This window comes from Orycteropus afer, unplaced genomic scaffold (genome assembly GCF_000298275.1).
Source record: "Orycteropus afer afer isolate SDZICR_OR568_19922 unplaced genomic scaffold, OryAfe1.0 scaffold00078, whole genome shotgun sequence".
NCBI lineage: Eukaryota > Metazoa > Chordata > Mammalia > Tubulidentata > Orycteropodidae > Orycteropus > Orycteropus afer.
This window is the reverse complement of record NW_006921665.1, coordinates 7,808,162-7,816,037: the sequence shown is the minus strand read 5'-3', so window position 1 is coordinate 7,816,037 and position 7,876 is coordinate 7,808,162.

Below are 7,876 nucleotides of genomic sequence, written 5' to 3'. Positions count from 1 at the left end.
AAAGCTCTGGAGATTTGGAGAAGTCTAAATCAGGGTATCAGCAATGTCAATTACTTTCTTGTGGACAGCCCTGGGAGTTCCTTGCTTTCTTGGTTTATAAATCATGCTCACACGGTTTGTCGCCCCCACCTCCCACCCCAATATGTGTGCATATCTCTGTGTCTTATCTGTTCTTTTTATATTTCAGAAGTGGTTAGATATAGAACCCACCCTACTCAGGTATAACTTAATCAACATAACAAAGAAAACCCTATCTACAAATAGGATCAGGTATAAGAGTTAGAATTCCAACACATATTTTTGGAGGACAAAATTTAATCCAAAACACAAACGGCAGTAGCACAGGGCTCCACACTGTAAAGGATCCTGCATTTGGTTTAATGCTCTATTTATGTTGTCTTAAAATTCTTAATAATTTTTGAACAAGGGAACACGCATTTTCATTTTACACTATTATTGTTGCTGTTAGGTGTCATTGATTTGGTTCTAATTCATTGCAACCCTATGTACCACAAAATGAAACACTGCCTGGTCCTGCTTCATTCTGACAATTATTGCTGTTTGAGCCCATTGTTGCAGCCACCATGCCAATCCATCTCACTGAGGGTCTTCTTGTTTTTGCTGACCCTCTACTTTACCAAGCATTATGTCCTTCTCGAAGGGCTAATCCCTCCCAATATCAGAAAGATGTTTACTTGTGTTTTATTGACTATGCAAAGGCATTTGACTGTGTGGATCATAACAAATTATGGATAACATAGCAAAGAATGGGAATTCCAGAACTCTTAATTGTGCTCATGAGGAAACTCTACATAGACCAGGAGGCTGTCATTCAAACAGAACAAGGGGATACTGCATGGTTTAAATCAGGAAGGGTGTGAGTCAGGGTTGTATCCTTTCACCATACTTATTCAATCTGTATGCTGAGCAAATAATCCAAGAAGTTGAACTATATGAAGAAGAAGACGGCATCAGAGTTGGAAGAAGAATCATTAACTACCTGTGATATGCAGACGACACAACCGTACTTGCTGGAAGTGAAGAGGACTTGAAGCCCTTCCTGAAGAAGATCACAGACTGCAGCCCTCAGTGTGGATTCACCTCAATATAAAGAAAACAAAAATCCTTACAACTGGACCTATAAACAACATCACGATAAATAGGAAAAGATTGAATTTGTCAGGAATATCATTTTACTTGTATCCACAATCAATGCCCATGAAAGCAGCAATCAAGAAATCAAAAGACATATTACATTGGATAAATCTGTTGCAAAAGACCTCTTTAACGTGTTAAAAAGCAAAGATATTTCTTTGAAGACCAAGGTCTCTCTTAACCAAGTCATGGTATTTTCAATAGTTCCATATTCATGTGAAAACTGGACAAAAAATAAGGAATATCAATAAGAACTGATGCCTTTGAATTGTGATGTTGAAGAAGAATACTGAAAATACTATGGACTGCAAAAAGAACAAACAAATCTGTCCTGGAGGAAGTGCAGCCAGAATACTCCATGGAAGCAAGAATGGCCAGACTTCGTCTCACCTATTTTGGTTGTGCTATCAGAAGGAACCAGTCCCTGCAGAAGTATGTCATGCATGGTAAAGTAGAGGGTCACCAAAAGAGGGGAAGACTCCCAAAGACATGGATTGACATAGTGGCTGCAATGATGGGCTCAAACATAGCAAATATTGTGAGGATGACCCAGGACTAGGCATTGTTTCCTTCTGTTGTACGTAGATAGAGTCACTATGAGCCGACACAATGGCACCTAACAACAACAAAAAGTGTGATGTTGCAGTTTTAATGCATGTACCTGTGAGTGTGACCATGTTTGGAAATAAGAATTTTCTTTTATTATATTAATTAGGCCATACCACATTATCTAATTATTTTTGAGGGGTGTCTTATAAAAACTAAGCTACTGCCATCAAGTCGATTCTAACTCACAGCAACACTGTGGGAGAGAGTAGAACTGACCCATAGAGCTTCCAAGGCCATAAATCTTTAGGGAAGCAGACTGCCTCATCTTTCTCCATGGAGCGTCTGGTGGGTTTGAACTGCCAACCTTTGGTTAGCTTTAACCTAGTAGTTAGCTTTAACCACTGAACCACCAGAACTCCTTGTCTTACAAAAAGAGCAAGATAAACACAGAGACACACACTGGGATAAGATAGATACCACGTGAGGACCAGTTTGCCAAGGATCACAAAGGAACTCCCCAGCTACCAACAAAGAAGGGCTCTACCCTTTAGCTGATGCCCTGATTTGGACTTCTATTTCTGAAATGACAAGACAAGTTATCTAGTGATAACTAAGACACTCAGTCTTCAAAACTCATTCCAGACACTATTTCTTCTAGAAAAAAAAAAAAAAAAATTGAATTGTGAGAGGAGAAGCAGTTGTGAGAAGAGAAGTCCTGGTGGTGCAATGGTTAAACACTTGGCGACTAACCAGCTGCTCCACAGGACAAAAATGTGGCAGTCTGCTTCCATAAAGATTACAGCCTTCGGTACCTTATGGGGCAGCTCTACTCTGTCCTATAGAGTTGCTAGGAGTTAGAATTGACTCAATGACACACAACAACCATAACAACAGTTGTTAGAAGTGAATTGCTTTGGCTTCTCTTCTAAGCAAGTAGGTTTGAAAGCAAAGTTCTTGCTGTGGCTCTCCACCTAGCAGGAGTCATTTTACTTATATAAAGCAGTTCATCTAAAGGAAAATTCATTGAATACAGTGTGGCTTTCAGAGTTACTTGCTTTAATGGAATCCTCTATATAATAATAAACTCTAAAAAAATAGAACCATAGCATGTTAAAGCTGGATGAGGCCCTAGAGACAGACAGAAACTGCTCGAGCAAAAAGCTAAGCGTATGTTAAAGCATTTGTTTTAGGAACAATTTGCCAAAGTTTATTTAGTCTTGTGATTTTGACAGGTTAAATGGACCCTTTGAGAGCTCTCTTCCTTAAACACACAGTCTCACTTGCTTAATTAACAGAGTCCCAGAAAAGCAATGGACTGAGTCTTAGCTACAGCATCTTGCCTAGGACTCTAGCATTAACAAAGGACTCTCACATGCCCAAATTATTATATTTGATCTTTTCAATTCCTTGTGGGTTAAGTGCCATCATCTTTAATTTGCAGGCAAAGAAATCAAAGCTCAGAGAAGTATAATGTGCCCAACACCACAGAATTAAGAATGGTGGATAGACATTTGACTCCAAGTCTAGTCTCCTTTCACTATCGCACCTGTCTCAGGAGACACCACAGAAGCAAAACTTCCACCCAAACAGGTTCTCTGGTTAGAGTGCTGCTTAGGCTGGGCTGAGAAGCATTGGCAGCAGACAGCCTAGGCTGGGATCTGTGTGACCATGCACAAGACCTTAGCCTCCTCAGTGACTTCCAGCTGTAAAGTGGGAAGAAGAAGAAGAATGTCCATCTCATCAAGGTGGTGTGAGAATTAAATGGCTATTGTTAGTAAACATAAATAATTAAAATAAGCACCATCATGATAAACAGAGAAAAGATTGAAGTTGTCAAGGATTTCATTTTCCTTGTATCCACAATCAATGCCCATGGAAGCAGCAGTCTAGCAATCAAATTACATAGTGCACTGGGCAAATCTGCTGCAAAAGACTTCTTTAATGTAATAAAGAGCAAAGATGTCACTTTGAAGACTAAGGTGTGCCTGACCCAAGCCATTGCCTTTTCAATCACTTTATATGCATGTGAACGTTGGACAATAAATAAGGAAGATGGAGGAAGAATTGATGCACTTGAACTATGGTAGTGGGGAAAAATATTGAATATACCATGGACTGCCAGAAGAATGAACAAATCTGTCCCAGAAGTACAGCCAGAGTGCTCCAAAGAAGCAAGGATGGTGATACTTCATCTCTTGCTTTTACTTTGGTCCTGTTGTCATGAGGTGCCAGTCCCCAGAGAAGGATATCATGCTTGGTAAAATAGAATCAGCAGAAAAGAGGAAGATCATCAACAAGATGGATTGACACAGTAGCTGCAACAATGGGCTCACGCATAACAAATATTGTTAGGATGGCGCAGGATTGGGCAAGCTTTGTTCTGTTGTAATTAGGATCACTATGAGTTGGAACAGGCTCAATGGCCTCATATTAAGCACCGTGGTATTCATTATTATTATTAATAATGTAATGGTATTATTAATATAAACTTTGTATATTTCATTATAATACTTTACTTTGTTTTCTCTAGCCACCCTGTTCAGCTCTTTTACATTATCATTTCTTCCGTTCACTTTAACTATTCTACTTTAAAGAACAAGTGTTAGAGTTTCTTCTCACATTCATTTTGGTGAGGGAAGAACATGCTCAGTATTTCCCAAGCTGAAAGAACTGAAAAAGAAATTCAAGCCTCAAGTTGCAATACTGAAGGATTCTATGGGCAAAATATTGAATGATGTGGGAAGCATCAAAAGATGGAAGGAATACACAGAATCACTCTACCAAAAAGAATGGGTCAATCATTTCAGGAGGTAGCATATGATCAAGAGCCAATGGTATTAAATGAAGAAGTACAAATTGCACTGCAGGCACTAATAGAATTCCAACTGAGATGTTGCAACAAACGGATGCAACACTGGAAGCACTCACTTGTTGATGCCAAGAAATCTGGAAGGCAACTACCTGGCTAACTGACTGGAATAGATGTATATTTGTACCCATTCCAAAGAACGGTGATCTAACAGGATGCAAAAATTATTGAAGAATATCACTAATATTGTTGAAGAGTCAGAGAAGACTTTTTGCTGAAAAATTGCAGAAATATAACAAACTAACAACTATGATCAGAGTAAATATTAACAATAATTAATGATTTTTCTTTCATCCCCTCCTTCCCTTTATGTGAATGGCATTGTTACTTTAGGTTGTTCTTCTCTTCACACATTTCTTTGGACTTCTTGCTTAAACTCACTGCCCATTTGTAGCTGATAATTGCAGTTTATGGAGCAAGGTGACCCTGAGAAAGGAGACACCAAGCCTGGAGTAACCAAAATAAAGGAGAAACAGAGACATCCCTGGTGGACTGAGAGGCCTGAAAGTGCCCATTCCCACACTCTCCTCTCCTTTTAGAGTACTTTCTAGACAAGTGCGAGGAACTTGAAGGACACTTTCTCCTGACCAAAGACAGCTTTCTCTCACTAACCAGAAGAAGAGCAGAGAAGTCACAAGGCAACAATTCATCCTAATAATAAGAAGAAAGCATTGCCAGCATCCCTCCAAGCCTCCTACACCTTAGCCCAATTCCTTTTAAAAACCCTTACCATATCCCAGCTTGGGGAGACAGACTTTTTAGAAAAACAATTATCTCTATCTCCTTGGGTATCAATACTCAATACATTTCTTGCTTTCCTGCTTCTACCTATTGTGATAACTGGCTCTGTGTGACAGGGGTAAGAACCTCATTGTTCCTACAACAATATCACACACAAATAAAATTGTGCTGAAGATAATTCAAAAACAGTTGTAGCAGTATATCAACAGGGAACTTTCAGAAATTCAAGCTAGATTCAGAAGAGGATATGGAAAGAGATATCATTACTGATGTCAGACATATCTTGAATGAGAGTGGAGAATACCAGAAAGATGTTTACTTGTGTTATGCTGACTATGCAAAGGCATTTGACTGTGTGGTTTATAACAAATTAGGGATAGCATTGAGAAAAGTGGGAATTTCCCAACATGTAATTATGTAGAATCTATACACAGACCAAAAGGCAGTCGTTTGAACAGAACAAGGGAATACTGCCTGGTTTAAAATCGGGAAAGGTGTTTTTCAGGATTGGATCCTTTCACCACACTTATTCAATCTGTATGCTGAGCAAATAATCTGAGAAACTGGACTGTATGAAGAAGAATGAGGCATCATGATTGGAGGAAGACTCATTAACAACCTGTAGCATGCAAATGACACCATCTTGCTTGCTGTGAGTGAAGAAAACTTAAAGAATTTACTGATAAAGATGAAAGACTCCAGCTTTCAATAGGGATTACACTGCAAAGTAAAGAAAACAAAAACCCTCACAACTAGACCAATACAGAACAACATGATCAATGAGAAAAGGTTGGAGCTGTCAAGTATTTCATTTTACTTGGATTTATAATCAACACCCATGGAAGCAGCAGTCAAGAAATCAAATGACGTTCTGCATTGGGCACATGTGCTGCAAAAGACTTCTTTATCAACAGCAAAGATGTCACTTTGAGAGCTAAGGTGTGCCTGACGCAAACCACAGTGTTTTCAATCACCTCATATTCATGAGAAAGCTGATACTGTATAAGGAAGATCAAAAAAAATGGATGCAGACTTTGAATTACAGAGTTGGTGGAGAATATTGATTATACCATGAGCAGCCAGAAGAAAGAACAAAACTGCCTGTGTCTCACATACTTTGTACCAGCCCCTGGAAAAGGAAGTCATGCTTGGTAAAGTAGAGGGTCAGCAAAAAAAAAAAAAAGACCTAAACAAGAGGAAGTGGCACAGTGGCTGCATCAGTGTGTTCAAACATAGCAATGATTGTGAAGATGGCACAGAACCAGGCAGTGTTTTGTTGTGTTCTACATAGTGTTGCTATTAGTTGCAACTGACTCAATGGCACCTAACAACAACAATAACATTATTATTATAAAGGAGTCTTGGAGGTGTAATTATAAAGCACTTGGCTGCTACCCTAAAAGTTGGCAGTTTGAACCTGCCCAGCAACTGTGGGAAAAAAGACCTGGCTTTCTGCTCTTGCAAAGATTACAACCATTGAAAACCCTAAGAGGCAGATCTACTTTGTCACATGGAGTAGCTATCAGTTGAAAATCAACTCAAAGGCACCTAACAACAATAACATTATTATTATTATCACTATTATCATCCCTACAATTCATCAATATTGGAAGTTATAATTTTAAAATAAGTCATACAATTTATAAGACTAAAAGGAATTTCAGTGTTGTTTTGGATTATTTAGAGAAGGTGAACTCCTTCCTTCTTTATTAAAAGCCAAACCAGTTTGCTGTAGAGAAGATTCCAACTCATAGTGAATTCATGTGTGTCAGAAAAGGACTATGCTTCAGAGTAGTTGGACCTGTGGGCTCAGGACCATGGTCACAGAGGACATCAAGCCCAATTGGCATAACATAGTACACAAAAACATTGTTCCACATCCTACTTTGGTGAGTAGTGATTGAGATCTTAAAAACTTGCGAGTGGCCATCTAGATGCAACGATGGATGTCTTCTCATCCAGAGCAAAGAAGAATGAAGAAAACCAAAGACTCATGGAAATAATTAGTCCAAGTGACTGGTACACCATGCGATTCTCAGCCTATACGACTATGAGACCAGAAGAACTAGATGGTGTCTTGCTACCACTGTCAACCATTTGGAGGGAGATCTATGTGGGAGATCCTGGATAGAGTGGGAAAACAATGTAGAATAGAACTCAAAATCATTTTTTAAAAAAGGGGGAGACCAGGTTTGCTAGTCTGATAGATCCTAGTGGAACCCCTGAGACTATGGCCCCTAACTGCCCTTCTGGTCTGGAATTGAACCCACACCTGTGGCTTCCACCAAACAAAAGACAGGCATATGAGCTGAAATTTACATTAGGTAGATACACTCCTTGGAGAGATACATCATGGGAGAATAGAAGTGCTGTGTATGTAAGGGGAGACAGCTTGTGGGGGAGGCAGGAGTGCATGGGAGGAAATGACTCAAGGAAGAGGTAACTAGGGGCAGGATGTGGGAGGGGAGCTGTTACATTGTGAGAAACTGCAGTCAATGTCATGAGACAAAGTGTATGTGAGCTGCTGTATGGAAAGTGAATTTGCTCTGTAAACTTTCACCC